Source organism: Ornithodoros turicata, unplaced genomic scaffold (assembly GCF_037126465.1).
Source record: "Ornithodoros turicata isolate Travis unplaced genomic scaffold, ASM3712646v1 Chromosome41, whole genome shotgun sequence".
Classification (NCBI taxonomy): Eukaryota; Metazoa; Arthropoda; class Arachnida; order Ixodida; family Argasidae; genus Ornithodoros; species Ornithodoros turicata.
The window spans coordinates 365,394-380,977 of record NW_026999371.1 but is presented as its reverse complement, the minus strand read 5'-3'; positions in this window follow the sequence as shown (position 1 = coordinate 380,977).

Genomic DNA, 15,584 nt, shown 5'->3' with positions numbered 1-15,584 from the left:
TCCAAAATATTGTCTGTTCTGTTCTGTATTTATTGTTTTTCATTGTATTTCTTTCACACACCTGTATAGTTCCTTAATTTTACTGCGACTGGAATACGCGTCTCCAGTGTGGAACTCTCTTTCCTGCACTGACTCGTCACGGATTATGTCCAGAAGAAATTTCTACACATTGTACATAGCGTATATATTTGTAAGAAAAAGCCCTCACTTTAGAATGTATGTCTATAGAGAGATAATGTCATCTCTTACCCTCCCTCCAACAACACTCCACGCGACGCCGTTTTTATGATACTATGCTCTGTTATAAGATATTACATAGTTTTCTCGATACACCATCTGTATTACATGAGCTTCATGTCGCCGTACCTGTCAATGTAACCCGACACACGAATATATTGTAGTTATCCCCTCACATGCCTGCAAGTCCAATCATGCGCATTCAACAAATGACAAACGGAATTCACCCCTCTGTTGATATCTTTAATTCCCATGCAAAAGATTTTAAAACTCTCCTCTTGCGTTCACTCAGCAACACGTGAAGTGTACAGTTTTTTTTTCGTTTAGTGCTATATACTGTATATCTTTAAGTCTGTACTGTATGTATCAGTGTGTATGTATGTATTACGTTCCTCTTCCTGAATATGTTATGTTATCCCCAGTGAAAAGACCCCTCAGGTCTAATGTGTTATGGGACTGAGAGGGCCTCTCAGGCTGGTGGACCTCTCAGGTTGAGAGGACCTTTCAGATTGACGGGACCTCTCAGAAGCTAATGCCCAGGTCTGACATCGGAACATCAATCTTCAATTTCGCCGTCTACGCTGCACCTGTCGTCGGAGCCGTACAATCATAAACTGCTGTGATACAGCAGAGATAGATACAGACAAGTGCATGTCACAGAACTCCACATATATTGAGTTCCTTCGACTGTACGGATACAGTCAAGGCATTCACACTGCTGTCAGATTATCTAACAGTTATTTCAAATGTCTTGCAGAATTGTGAATATCTAATATTTGTTGAAGGATCGCACGCAAGAAACCACACGAAACGGTAAATAGCAGCATCATAAACTAGATTTAGCGCTCATATGTCTACGAAAGCATACAGTCATCATGAACACATACTGTCGTATTCCACAAAACGTGAACTCATGGGAATATATTCGCAATGTCCGTGCAGCGGCGATGAAAAATATTATTGAGGAACTCTGCCTCTCGGTGATCAAGTTCGTCTGTTTTACGTATACGTGGGGACTCGCGATGCACCGTCTAGTTTCCCTTGATTGCGTAAGACGCCAACTAACTGGCGAGATTGGGTTCTCACCACCTGTCGCTTCGTACGAGATTCATCTGTAAGAAATACAATTTCAAAATGTCAGTGTAAGTCAGTGCGTAGGCATCAAAATATATAACATACCGTTTGGTAACCTAACGTGGTTGGTAATCTTCCTATCGGCGCACATAATGCGTGTCTGCGAACAGTGGTAAAAGCGTAAAGTGAACTGGAATGCCTGTCACTCACAAAAGCATATTTGACACATCGTCTACATACCTCAAAAACAGTTAGAATCCCGAAGAGAAAACGCAAATTAGTTTAGATCCGCGGCCGACGTCCTCACACTTCAACGTTTCAAAACAGACTGATTGATCCGCTGGCGACTGGCCGAAACGCTTCCACTTACGTGCAGTGCAATAATGCACGGATTGCAAGAACAATAGCTCCAAGGGGGAACGGCAATACACGGTTATCACGGCACGTGTTCCTTGGAGGAATAATGCCCAAACATGTGAAATCTAGCGAGCTATTTTCCAAAGCGGAAGATGTAGCATGTCCCGCGGCACGGAAAACATGTAGCAACTTGTTCTGCGAGGTGTTGCACGGCGCACTGTCCTAAAGCTATCTGAGAGGTCCCCCAAACGCCCTCAGGGCTACATGAATGGTTGTACAACGTCTTCCAGATTTTCTCTACAAGGTCCTCTCAGACCCCTCTGTGCTGCCTGAAAGGTCCTACCAGACCCTACCCTCTCAGACCCTTCAGAAGTGCTAAAGGGTCCTACCAGACCTTTCAAGATTTTTTGAAAGGTCCTCTCAGACCTCTCAGGAAATTTTGAGAGGTCTCTTAGACACATTTCCGATAGGGTATGTTTCGCCTAATCTGTATATGTATGTATATATAGGGTGTCCACGCTAACTGTGAACATATTTTTTAAAAATATGTATAACACTTGAACAGATGAAATCATTGCAATATAGCATATGCTGAAGGGCACTCCTTAGCAGGGCATTAGAAAAGTCCAAAGACAATTTCTTAATTAACTTTCATTCATTAAGTTTTTAATTATAAAAGCTACAAAGTTGTCCCAATGAGAACATCTGTTCCTTTCGGTCACCTGATATCGTAGCCGTTTTCAGAACAAAAATCCGTTCGATAGATCGCCCGCAAAAAATTCGTGAAGGAACGCCATTTTTTTCTTGATTTTGTTCATTGCGCATCTTCGGAGACGCGTATTTCCTTCATCCCCAACGGAAGAGTGTGAAGGAGCACAGTGCCGCCTCATGCGTCGAAGATGAGCTTTAACTTGCGGAAACAAAACAAAAACAAATGTATCGGGTGACTCTATCGGAACTGGCCTTATCTTGGGTTGCATTTTCTGTTTCCTTTTAATCTTTTTCCAGGACGCGAGAGGCGATAGTGTGCTCTTTCTCCCTCTCACATTGGGGGTGAAAGAAAGACGCGTCTTCTAAGAAGCGCAATGAACAAAATAAACAAAAAAATGGCGTTCCTTCACGAATTTTTTGAACTAATTATCGAACGAATTTTTGTTCTGAATACGGCTACGATATCAGGTGACCGAAAGGAACAGATGTTCTCACTGGGACAACTTTGTAGTTGTTATAATTAAAAACTTAATTAATGAAAATTAATCAAGACATTGCCTTTGGACTTTGCTAATGCCCTGCTAGGGAGTGCCCTTCAGCATATGCTATATTGCAACGATTTCATCTTGGAAAAAAGTGTTATACATATTTTTAAAAAATATGTTCACAGTTAGCGTGGACACCCTGTATCTATGTGTGTGTATATATTTGTAAGTACTGCATTGTCTGCGTGCGCCAACACCAAGGCTACGGCTGTTCGTGGGCACACTAATAAAGGCATTATTATTATTACTATTATTATTATTATTGTTACTATTACTACTACTATTAATACTATTATTAATTGGAGAACACGTTATGCCGGCGCGGGTAGGCTTTTATAGGGTAAGACCTTGTATACAGGATGTCCCAGCTAAATGCGATTATATAAATATATATGATCTAGATACTCATGGAACGATGCGACAACACCAGAGGACACGTGTTTCACCGTGTTTGCGGCTCGTCAGCTCTGTGTAGCTGCGCATCGTTCGGGATTGGAAAACCAGGGGTCACTCAGCGAGTGATCTGTTGGTTGACGATGTTCAACACAGCTGACACTTGGTTTCGTTTCTGCCTCTAAAGAGGACGAAATAAACGGCTGACTGACCAAATGCAACGGTATGTGCAACGAGTCGAATCACTTGGAGAGCAGCTTCGAGTCCTCGGAGACGGGATTGAAGACTCTGAGATCGCTTCAATCGCTATACAGGGATTGCCCAAGTCCTACCACGGCGTGGCACAAACCTTTGATGTTTGTTCGGCCTCTGACCTTGCCCCAGAGAAGGTAAGGTACGCCCTCCTACGCGAGGAACAACGACAAATCGGCAATGAGGTCACTGATGAAGCTGCCTTTAAGGTGCAAGGTTATCGCAAGCGGAAAGAGGAAGCCCGACCAAAATGTTACCACTGTGGTAAACCAGGGCATATAGCAAGGAACTGCTACTCCAACGGAGGTGCATCGTCTAGGACCCCAACGCAAGGCGGAAACTTCAGAGGGCGAGCCCGTCCGTGGACACGAGGAACCCAACAAAGGGCAAGATTTGCAAGGACTGATGACGACGAGTTGGTCAACGATGAGCGAGACTTCGGCTTGCGGACCACGTCGCATGAAAACCCCGAGCCGGGCACCGGGTGGTCAATTGGTTCAGGGGCGAGCAGCCACATGACCATGTGCATCCTACGAGACTTCAGAGAAGGCAGTACCAAGACAATAGCTCTTGCCGATGGTACAGAGATTGATGCCATGGGAATTGGTACAGTGGTATCCAACGTCACAAAAGAGAATATTGATGGGAATACTGAAGAGAAAAAAAGAATATTGACAAAATTCGGCATGGGTACCTGCAAACCGGCTAAAACGCCAATCGAAAGAGCACCTCCTCCGCAAGAAAGACGGGGCGAAAAGCAAAGCAGTGTTAGCACGAATGAGGGGCTAAAGGACCTACCCTATCAAAACCTCATCGGTAGCCTCATGTATTTGGCACAAGCAACCAGACCAGACATCGCCTATGCCACCAACTACTTAAGCCAATTAAACAACTGCTTTGATGAGTCGCATTGGAACAGGGGAACAGGGCGAAGTGCGTTCTCCGCTACCTGTCTGGAACGAAGACAGCCGGGATAACTTACACTGCCTGTGGACAGCCACTCGTCGGGTACACTGATGCAAGTTTGAACGAAGACTCTACAGGAAGGTCTAGGAGCGGATACGTCTTTACTCTATCCCAAGGGGCTGTCAGTTGGAAGTCTACTCGGCAGCAGGTCGTCGCGCTTTCTACTTGCGAAGCCGAATATCTCACTCTAACGGAGTGCATGAAAGAAGGGAAGTGGTTGAAGATGTTCGTAGGCGAACTGGCCCTACAAAGGTACTTTTGGGAGTAGAGATGCAACTTTTCTGCGACAACCAGTCCGCCATCAAAGTGGCAGAGAATCCCGTATATCACCAGAGGACCAATCACATATAGTTGAAGCACATCTACGGCTGGAACGAGATCGACAGCAAGGAGTTCAGTTTGTCATTCATCCCAACCGACGTCGTGATCGCAGACTCCCTCACTAAACCTGTACTGCGCGCCAAAAATGCCTTATGCGCCCCAGGTTTCGGACTTTACCTCACATGAATATTACCTCCCAGACTATTCCTTTTTTCCTTCCGTGTTTTTCGGTTTTTCTGGTATTACTAGTGTTTCTTTAACGTCCTGTCAGCCAGTTTGAGGGAGAGTATGTTGGTTGACGATGTTCAACCCAGCTGACGCTCGGTTTCGTTTTTGCCTCTAAAGAGGATGAAAGAAACGGCTGACTGACCGAATGCGCGAGCCTGCCCATTCGGCTTCTGCCACTCGGTCCGCAGTCAGTGAACAGAACAGTAGGGTTCACTGGTCCTTGTTCAACATGATCAGCACCTGGGAGGGTGATTGAACACTCCTCAACGCCACAGTGCAAGCCAGTGAATTATAATGCAGGGGGAAAAAGCCATTAAATAAACCAGCAGATGACACTAAGCGTGTTTGTTATTCAAAATTACATATTAAGATGGCTTCTATGCCTGCACGCTGTGAAACAGATATTCATGGAACGATGCGACAGCACCACAGGACACGTGTTTCGCCGTGTTTGCGGCTCGTCAGCTCTGGGTAGCTGTGCATCGTCCGGAATTGGCAAACCAGGGGTCACTCAGCGAGTGATCTACACCTGGGAGGGTGATGAACACTCCTCAATGCCACAGTGCAAGCCAGTGAATTATAATGCAGGGGGAAAAAGCCATTAAATAAACCAGTAGATGACACTAGACGTGTTTGTTATTCAAAATTACATATTAAGATGACTTCTATGGCTGCACACAGTGAAACAGATACTCATGGAACGATGCCACAGCCCCACAGGACACGTGTTTCGCCGTGTTTGCGGCTCGTCAGCTCCGGGTAGCTGCGCATCGTTCGGAATTGGCAAACCAGGGGTCACTCAGCGAGTGATCTACACCTGGGAGGGTGACTGAACACTCCTCAATGCCACAGTCGAAGCCAGTGAATTATAATGCAGGGGAAAAAGCCATTAAATAAACCAGTAGATGACACTAGACGTGTTTGTTATTCAAAATTACATATTAAGATGGCTGCTATGGCTGCACACAGTGAAACCGTGTGATATTTTGTAAATTGCCAGATGCCGTCCCACATCCATGTTCGGCACTGTTTTATACCGCGTTTTTAGCAATAATTTCGTCTATGTCGCGCTCGGAACACAGCAAAGCCTCCTGAGCTGACTGATTACTTCGTGATATGGTTCCAGCGACCCAACACCGGCAGGGTGCACTTTAAAGGGCTCGTGTGGACGTTTTTAGCAATTTCGTCTATGTGGCGCTGTGAACACAGCCAAGTGTCCTGGGCTTCGCTGTGTTCCCAGCGCGACATAGACGAAAATTCTAAAAACTGCCACACCTGCCCTTTAAAGTGCACCTTGCCGGTAGTTGGGTCGCTGGGACCATATCACGAAGTAATCAGTCAGCTCAGGAGGCTTTGCTGTGTTCCCAGCACGACGTAGACGAAATTGCTAAAAACGGGCACATCAGCACTTTAAAGTGCACCCTGCCGGTAGTTGCGTCACTGAACCATATCACCAATTAATCAGTAAGCTCAGGACGCTTTGCTGTGTTCCTAGCGAGACGTAGACGAAATTGCTAAAAACCGGCACACCAGCCCTTTAAAGTGCACAACTGCCGGTAGATGGATCACTGGAACCATATCACCAACTAATGCGTCAGTTCAGGACACTTGGCTGTGTTTCCAGCGCGACGTAGACGCAATGGCTAAAAACGGGCACACCAGCCCTTTAAAGTGCACACTGCGTGTAGGTGTGTCGCTGGAACCATATCACGAAGTAATCAGTCAGCTCAGGACGCTTTGCTGTCTTCCCAGCGCGACGTAGACAAAATTGGTACAAACCGGCGCACCAGCCCTCTAAAGTGCACAGTGCGTGTAGTTGTGTCGCTGGAACCATATCACCAAGTAATCCGTCAGCTCAGGACGCTTGGCTGTGTTCCCAGCGCGACGTAGACGAAATTGCTAAAAACAGGCACACCAGCCCTTTAAGGTGCACCCTGCCGATAGATGGTTCACTGGAACCATATCACCAACTAATCCGTCAGTTCAGGACGCTTGGCTGTGTTTCCAGCGCGACGTAGACGCAATGGCTAAAAACGGGCACACCAGCCCTTTAAAGTGCACACTGCGTGTAGGTGTGTCGCTCGAACTATATCACGAAGTAATCAGTCAGCTCAGGACGCTTTGCTGTCTTCCCAGCGCGACGTAGACAAAATTGGTACAAACGGGCGCAGCAGCCCTCTAAAGTGCACAGTGCGTGTAGTTGTGTCGCTGGAACCATATCACCAAGTAATCCGTCAGCTCAGGACGCTTGGCTGTGTTCCCAGCGCGACGTAGACGAAATTGCTAAAAACAGGCACACCAGCCCTTTAAGGTGCACCCTGCCGGTAGATGGTTCACTGGAACCATATCACCAACTAATCCGTCAGTTCAGGACGCTTGGCTGTGTTTCCAGCGCGACGTAGACGAAATGGCTAAAAACGGGCACACCAGCCCTTTAAAGTGCACACTGCGTGTAGTTTGGTCGCTAGAACCATATCACTAGTGCCTTCATAATTTGCCCACGTCTCGTAAGCGTCATTTGACCTCATTTTGCACTCATACTGACCTCACACCCCTCAGGTCTCACCAGTGACTTCACTCACACAGACCTGGCGCCCCTCAGACCTAATGAGTGCACTCACAGGAGATTTCGTGAGGGTAAGACCTCATGAGTGCACTCACGGATGGCCTGATCGCGGGCTTGCCCTCACTCACCCTCACCTCAGAGGCGTGAGGTGAGGGTGAGGGGCACTCATGAGGGCCCTCATGAGTGAGTTCGGCCAGCTATGCTTTTAACAGGACTCACCTCACGACCAGCCTGTTGTCAGCCGGGAGCACCCGCACTGCACTGCCGGCTAAACACTGCACTGCCTGCGAAAGAAATGGAGCATGTTGACTCAGTGCCGCCCACGAAAAATGAAGTTTTTGCGTCTTTCGAAGTTTTTATGCACCTTTTATACCTGTTAACGGCTCCTTTAATGTCCCGAAAGGCCTTGGTGAGCGACTATCTGCACGATCCTTTTTATAGCCCTTGCGCGATCCTTTATCAGGGGTCACCTCACGACGAGCCTGTTGTGAGTCGAAATTGCCGTCTGTATCCCCAATGGCGAGAGGAAAAGTGCCCCCGGCATGGAATGCCTGCCCGTTGAGTTCAACAGGTGCTTCTAGATTGTAATAGGTTTATAGGCTTGTTTAATAGGTCGTACTAGGCTTATCGTCCGATTGCTTTACTGACGAGCGATTATAAGGTCTTAGCTAACACTCCACTGGATCCAGTACCTCTGGACACTGAACACTCCAGCATCCACTGGATTAACAGTGGCCATGCCCCCGCTTTGCTGGCATCCATCGATCAATCCAAGGCATTTGTTCGTGCGCGACACACATACATGTTCTCTCGGCTGAGGGCATATGGGTTCGCCGTCGCTTGTGCCAGATGTGTGGTAACGTTGCATAGAGGCGCTAGAAGCGTTATCTCTGTCGCTGGCGGCCTGTCGTCCCCCGTTGATGTAACTTGTGGGGTCCGTAAAGAAGATCCTCTCTCTTTCTCCCGCCTTGTACGCCATCCCCATCAACCCTCTACTCGATAGACTCCTCTCTTCAAATTACATTGGCACTGCCCAATGGATGCCGTCCACCTCGTTTTGCGTTCGCGGTAGATACCTCTGTGATCCTTCATTGCGAGTGTTCCGTAGGACCTGTTCTAAAACTTTTGAAGAATACGGGGCTGTTTCAGAGGCATGGTTGAATATATAAAAAAAGCGCAGAACAGTTTTTTGAACCTCCTCCCTTCCGGCGGGGCTCCTTACCAGTCAGACCAGACGTCAAAATTCTTAGTGTGACTTTTGATTGCAATAGGGTATCTATTCGCTTGTCGTTACTACGCATTACACTCGCTTGTGGTTCCTGGTTGTCGTTGCCACGCCTCCACCACTAATCCGGACTGCCATCAGTAGGCACTCGTTTCATTTTCTCTTAGATGGTGCGGCGCAATCGGCGCAAAATCTCGCTTGCATCATACACGTGACCAAGGGGGTCAAACTCTGTCGTTCGTGCTCGACGAGCACCTTGCACTTCAGTCGAGCGTTTATTTCAAGGAATCGCACACTCCCGAACGCCTGTCGTGCGCGTTAGTGCAGTACCGTCTGGAATGTGCGGCCAGGTGGTTCATTGTGAGTCCTGGGTTTCGGCCTTCGTTGGAGGTCCTAGATCATCAATACGCCGACTAATGTTAGAAGACGTTTAGGACTCCAGCTTCCTGGCGCTGACATCCAGTTATGGGCTGTCAGCGATTTTTGTGCTGCTATCAAGGAGGAAGTTGCAGTCTGGTTACGCAGTCCCTTCGGTGCAGACGGAGGTGGTCTAGGCGTTAAATAACTGCGGGATGACTAAATGCCCGCCGCGCTAGTCTTCAGCAGAAGCTAGCCCATGGCGTCCATCCTTTTCCTGCGTGATTACGCCGCTTTCATATTTCTCGTTCTGAAGGTAGCTTGTCTTCTTGGACTTGTGAAACAGCTGACCACTGCTTGAGGATTGTCACGTTCCTCTTTTGCCGTGGCGCAGGTCATCGTAAGTATATAAACTCTCGACTGTCTCCTGGGCCGCCGTGCGGTTCCTACAACTGTTGCCGATTCCGCGCACTCGGCGTAAACAATGGACTTTGTAAATTACGGAGACAAACTTTCAAATTTGAAACCGTCGTTGCCGGCTGGCTTTCGGTTGCCGAAGCGTCGGAGACGCAGCTATATTCCAGGCTGTCAGGACAGGTCTTCGCATCCACATCGCCCGTGAGGAAGCAGTGTACGGCCTTCGGGAGTGCTCTCTCCGCTGGCTGACATCTACTCGAACTTCCTGTCACGTTCAGGGTGAGCGGCAAGTCATGTTATAGCCAGCTTCCTAGGACTGTACCATCGTAAGCAGCTACTCTTTCGTGGTTGGATTGATATGGCCGGTACGAAAGGCTCACTCTCCTAGGGAGTTGTTGAGTTTGTGGGATTGTAACGTGCAGGTAGTGTTAGTGCACAGGGGACTGCCTAAAAAGGTAGTTCTCCTGCTTGATGGCAATACACACGGTGCTCCTGGGGACAAAACACACGCCGTAGGCCCAGTATATAGATGTAGCAGACGACGAAGACACGGTTAGGGTACATCTCGTGACGTAGAGCACGGGCACGGGGTTCGAGATTGAAGACGGACTTGGTCGATTGATTGATTAAAAGACTCCTACTGATACCCGTTACAATTTGGTGGCAGCGGTGGGATATGAATACGCCGGCTGCCCAGAGCAATCCCCTTGCTCCCGCCTCGGTCTCCCAGCACCACCCAGTCGTTCTCCCAGCACCGTACGAGGGTTCCACTGACTTCCAGGAATGGATTCTACAATTCGACGCGTGCGCGACTGCGAATGCTTGGACTGACCCTCAGCGAACAGCGTTCCTCCCGACATGTCTTCGTGGTAGGGCCTTCCGTGCTTTTACTCATCTTGCTGCCGAAGACAAACCCGACTACTCTTCTCTGAAGAAATCGCTCGCCGCTAAGTGCACGTCACCGGCGACTCGAGATTTGGCGTCTATTAGCTTCCGCAGCCGAACGTTCCTCCCCGGCGAGCGTTTCGACGCATACGCTTATGATCTGTTGGATCTCTTTGCAAAAGTTTATCTAGATGTGCCCAAAGAGGCCGGAGATGCAATGACGCGGGACCAGTTTGTCATCGGGCTTCCGCCGCCGCTACGAGAGAAGGTACTACTGTCGAAGCCTAAGACGCTTGAAGACGCGCTGGAGCTCGCTGTTCGGGTGTCTTCTCTGTGCCACGCTTCAGTCGCTACTGTTTCGGCCACACATTCTGCACAGTCACTACGCCCTACACCCACACTACATCCACCTGCATCCACACTACAAGCACGTGTGGATGACCAGTCAGACGGCCTGGTAGAAAGACTCAATCGGACCCTCATTAACGTGCTGAGCCTTTACGTTTGTGATGAAGGGACCGACTGGGACGTGCGGCTACCGCTCGCGCTCATGACGTATCGTTCGAGTGTCCACGAGTCGACCGGGGTCACTCCGCACTTTCTTCTCTTCGGCAGGGAAATGACCACCACGCAAGACTTACTTCTAGATACCTTCGAGCACGTTCATCGTAGTGATCCACACACCAGGCATATCCGCAACCTTACCAAGGCACACCGCACCGCGCTAGCCAACGACGAGCGAGCGAAGCAAACCCAGAAATCCTACTCGACCGCCGTGTTTCGGAGTACCTATACGACGTCGGTGACCTGGTCCTACTTCACTCGCCGGCTATTAAGCGGGGTACGTGCCGTAAATTCCACCTGCCGTGGCAGGGACCGTACAAGATCATCGAGAAGCTACCCAATGTAATGTTCCGTGTCCAAGACGAGCGAAACAAGCGGAAGCGGATCGTTGTCCATCACAACCGCTTAAAGCCGTTAAACACCGGCCGCAGGTGGGAGGGACACAGCGCGAACCACGGACATCACAGCGACTACAGCACACCACCTTCCGTGTCGGACGACACGTACGAACACGTCATAAGTTTACCCGCGCACTTGGAGACAGAGGACGACAGTGTCACCCACGGAAGCTCGTCCCCTGAACGTATTTCGTCCCCCGAACGTAGCGTCCAAGTAGCGGACGGACTAGGTCACTGTGTGCAGCCTTTGGACGGCGTTGATGTTTCGCCTACTACGACGTCTGGAGAGGATGGGAAATGCACTAGCCCCGGTGAAACGGCTAGTAGTGAGTCCCCGAGCGGTGACGTCGATGACTCCCCGTCCAACACAACAAGTTCAACTGATGACTCTCCAACTAACACACCCTCCAGCGTCCCGTCACCTTCGCCTCCACCTTCTCCGGATGTACCTCGACGCTATAATCTCCGGCCCCGATCGTTGCTTCGCAAACCTGCGCTTTACCTGGATGATGGCAACACACTGTAATTTTCGTGGAGGAACTATTCCTTTTGTCAAAAGGGGGGATAGTGTAGCAGACGACGAAGAGACGGTTAGGGCACATCTCGTGACGTAGAGCACGGGCACGGGGTTCGACATTGAAGACGGACTTGGTCGGGTGGTTGATTAAAAGACTCCTACTGATACCCGTTACATAGATAATAGTTGTATTACGCGTGTTCCAGGTAAACCACATATGTCTCAATAATATCCACACAATGTTGCACTCAGGTCGATGAAAACATCCTAATGGTATAGGGAAACATTTTTGACATACTTGAGCTATACTCAAAAGTGCGAAGATAACATTCGCGCGCGTCCCGAAGAAATCCCTCGTACACCAGGGCAAACCTTTTGACGAACCTCAAGTCCACCTTTTCCCCGTGGCTGTTCTGCCATACTGGCATTCAATCGTAACACCGCACAACTTTTCAACATTTCATCACCACCGCACAACAGGACATATGAGCAGCGCAAACCAGCAACGTGAGATGAAACACTTGATTTCGTATGAAGCATTACAGCATGGTATCTAGGTACAGAGCATTATATCGCACTGTAACGTGACTGGCATTTTTCTGCAACTGTTTACTGAGCACAGCTCGCTACACAGACAAGCTGTTTTTGTGTTTTATGTGTATTTTTCGCTGAGTGCGCGGAACGGCCAGTGGTCCAAGGAACCGTACGGTTACCCAGACGACAGTCCGCAGCTGAAATATGTACGCCAATCTTCGCCGTAGCAGAAGAAGAACGTGACAACGCCTGAAATAGTGTAGTTGGAGCTCTGCAGTTTCACGCATCCTGCAAGGACCGCAACCGTGAGAGCGAGTGATGTGAAAGCGACATAATAACTCGCAGAGAGGAAGAGCTTCGTGTGCAAGCCACCATTCAAGGCTGGCGCGGCGGGCATCTAGTCATGCCGCAGTGTTTCCACGCCACGACGGCACCAAAGGGACTGCAACTCCCCGATTGTCGTATCAAAATCGCTGAGAGCCCATAAGTGTATGTCTTGCATTCTGGACTGGCTAGATGAGTCATAGAATTAGTGAGCTCATCTTCCTTATCGTTTTAGCCTACCATGCCCCTGTTTCGCTTTATACGCTGACACCCCATAACTATACACAGTGCTTCAGGAAATTGGAGCTGTATCGTCATCAAGCAAGAGAACTACCTATGGACGCGTGTGTGTCGTCATCAAAGAGGAGTGCTACTTTACAAGCGCCGTGTGCATTGGCATCGAGGCGGAAGTCCAGTCACAAGGACTGGCTCACATATAAGTATCTCAATAAACTAGGACCAAAAACTAGCACTAGTGCAATAACAACTCCTGCTTGTGAAATCCCGTCACGTTAAGGATTGCTGTTCGTGCTTGTCGTCACCATGCAACAGACCAAGACTGCGGAGAGTTGCGTACGGGATAACGGCACGAAGAGAAGTAATGCTTAGTAGTGGACAACGTACCTTCCATGCGTTTCTTCGAATTGCACAATTGCTACGAAGTTAGCAGGGAGAGACTGCTCTCTCCCTGTGTAGAACTCTGCGAACACCCGCTCGAACGAGGCTTAGAACGTGCGACGGCCCCCAAGGGCCACCGCCCTGTACCGCTATGTTGTGCGCTATCCACACTTGGTAGTTTATCTCTACGGCTCAGAGAATGAACTGCCGTTTATCCCGGATTGGAACGGGGGTTGAAGGAGCGTTTGAATGGTGGCTTTATAGTGAATCTGCGGAACCCCATACAGCTCCTCAACTCTGTGCCACAAAACGTCGGGAAGAAACACTCATGAAAAGCGTGCTGTGCAGTTTCTTCGCTAGAAGAGAAAGGACATCGAGGCGAGGTGAGACCATAACGATGAAGACGATGCCTGAGTGGCAGGAGATCGTGCTGAAGTCTCCAGTTCAAACTTGCGCGACGTGAGTTCAAGCATCCTGCAGTAGTGTAGCGCCACGCGACCTGACGCGGAACAGTGCAGCGAACACATAGCCTAGCAGGGACACATAGAACCGCCTCAATGACCATGTAGGGAGATTAGCGTTCACGTAACTGTTACGGAGGCGACGGTCTGATGACATGTAATCTTTTGAGTGGGGAGCTGTAAACTATGAGCGCTGCCTATTATGCTCAAAGGAACAAAAGAAACGAGTCTCAGGGCCCAGAAGGTAGTGCAAAAGGTAGTGTACATGATGGTTAGGCTCACTCAGGGAATCGAAATGGCCTTTATACCTAAAGCAAGCAACTTTTACATGCGGCACTTGCAAGCCAGCAACGCGCGCGCGTGACACCCATTCAACACTGTTACCCCATATCAAATGGAAAGCTATACGGGTCCCAGTAAAAAAGCTCTGACGTGTCGGAAGTGATATGGTGCCATGGTACCAGTGTTTGCTTAAGAACCACGACGACGCTAGCCGGGCCTCACAAGTAAGTGGAAGAACCTGACCCTTCAATTCACGAAGAACAGCTATGCTATGTTGGTGAATGCGCATCCACAATGATACTGCCTATGTATCTGTAACATGTAACACGACAATGATCAAGTTTATTGTCATCAAGCAGAAGAGCTACCTATGGAGGTAGGCTCCTTTACGCGAACAGGAACACTTCACTCTAAATCGTTTTACACCATAAAGGGTGTAAACCAAAATGTTCATGGCGCACACCCTTTAAGGTTTATTTTAACACTCTCATGGCAATTGGGGTGCCAAGGGTGTAACGCCGAAGGAAACTGCTGGGTTCGTGGCAATATGCTGGTAACTGTGTATTCACAATTACCAGCATATTGCGTATCATCGCATTGAGGTCCATATATGTATATACATCAAGGTGATTAAATATGTGTGTAAACATGCACAGCCGACATACAGAAAGTCATGTATGGCGTGGCAGCTGTGCATGACAATGAAGCATGGCAGCTGTGTATAGCTTTTCGTGAAATTTTATTCCTTCTCATGAGCAGGCACCTCCCCCATATGCATCTTCATTACTTAGAACGTTGCATTTATTCGTTTCTTCCACGCTTTGCAGTGTTGTACCCACAAATATCTAACCCCTGTAAAATGCATTACATTGTTCGTTATCCGCGTCTCATCAGGATGTTTCGTCCTCTCCTAGCTGTATGGTGTATGCGTTTCGAAGGAAAACACCAGCATTTTAAAGATGTTCCTAGAAAAACTTGACATTTTAAGAGCATAACCCTTTCATTGGCAAGAAGACATCAATTTTAGCAAATGTGTGTGGTTGCAGCCCTTCATCAGAAATGCCACATCACTGATGGTTCCAAGGAGATACTACTTCAACATGCCCCAGAAGCAATTCAGAGTTACATTCATGACGTGATATTCACGCAGAATCTCTAGTCTATGTGAAAAGTGCAGTTGATAATGATAACACATTTGCTGTTGGCTGTGTTGTTGCCAAAGAATCTTCCGAGGAGGACTTACCCGTGTTCGTTGACATTACAGGCATATATGTTACTAACTCTGATACAATTTTTCTCATACAAACATTAACTACAGTTGAGTATGATGAGCACTATCATGTACTTGTGTT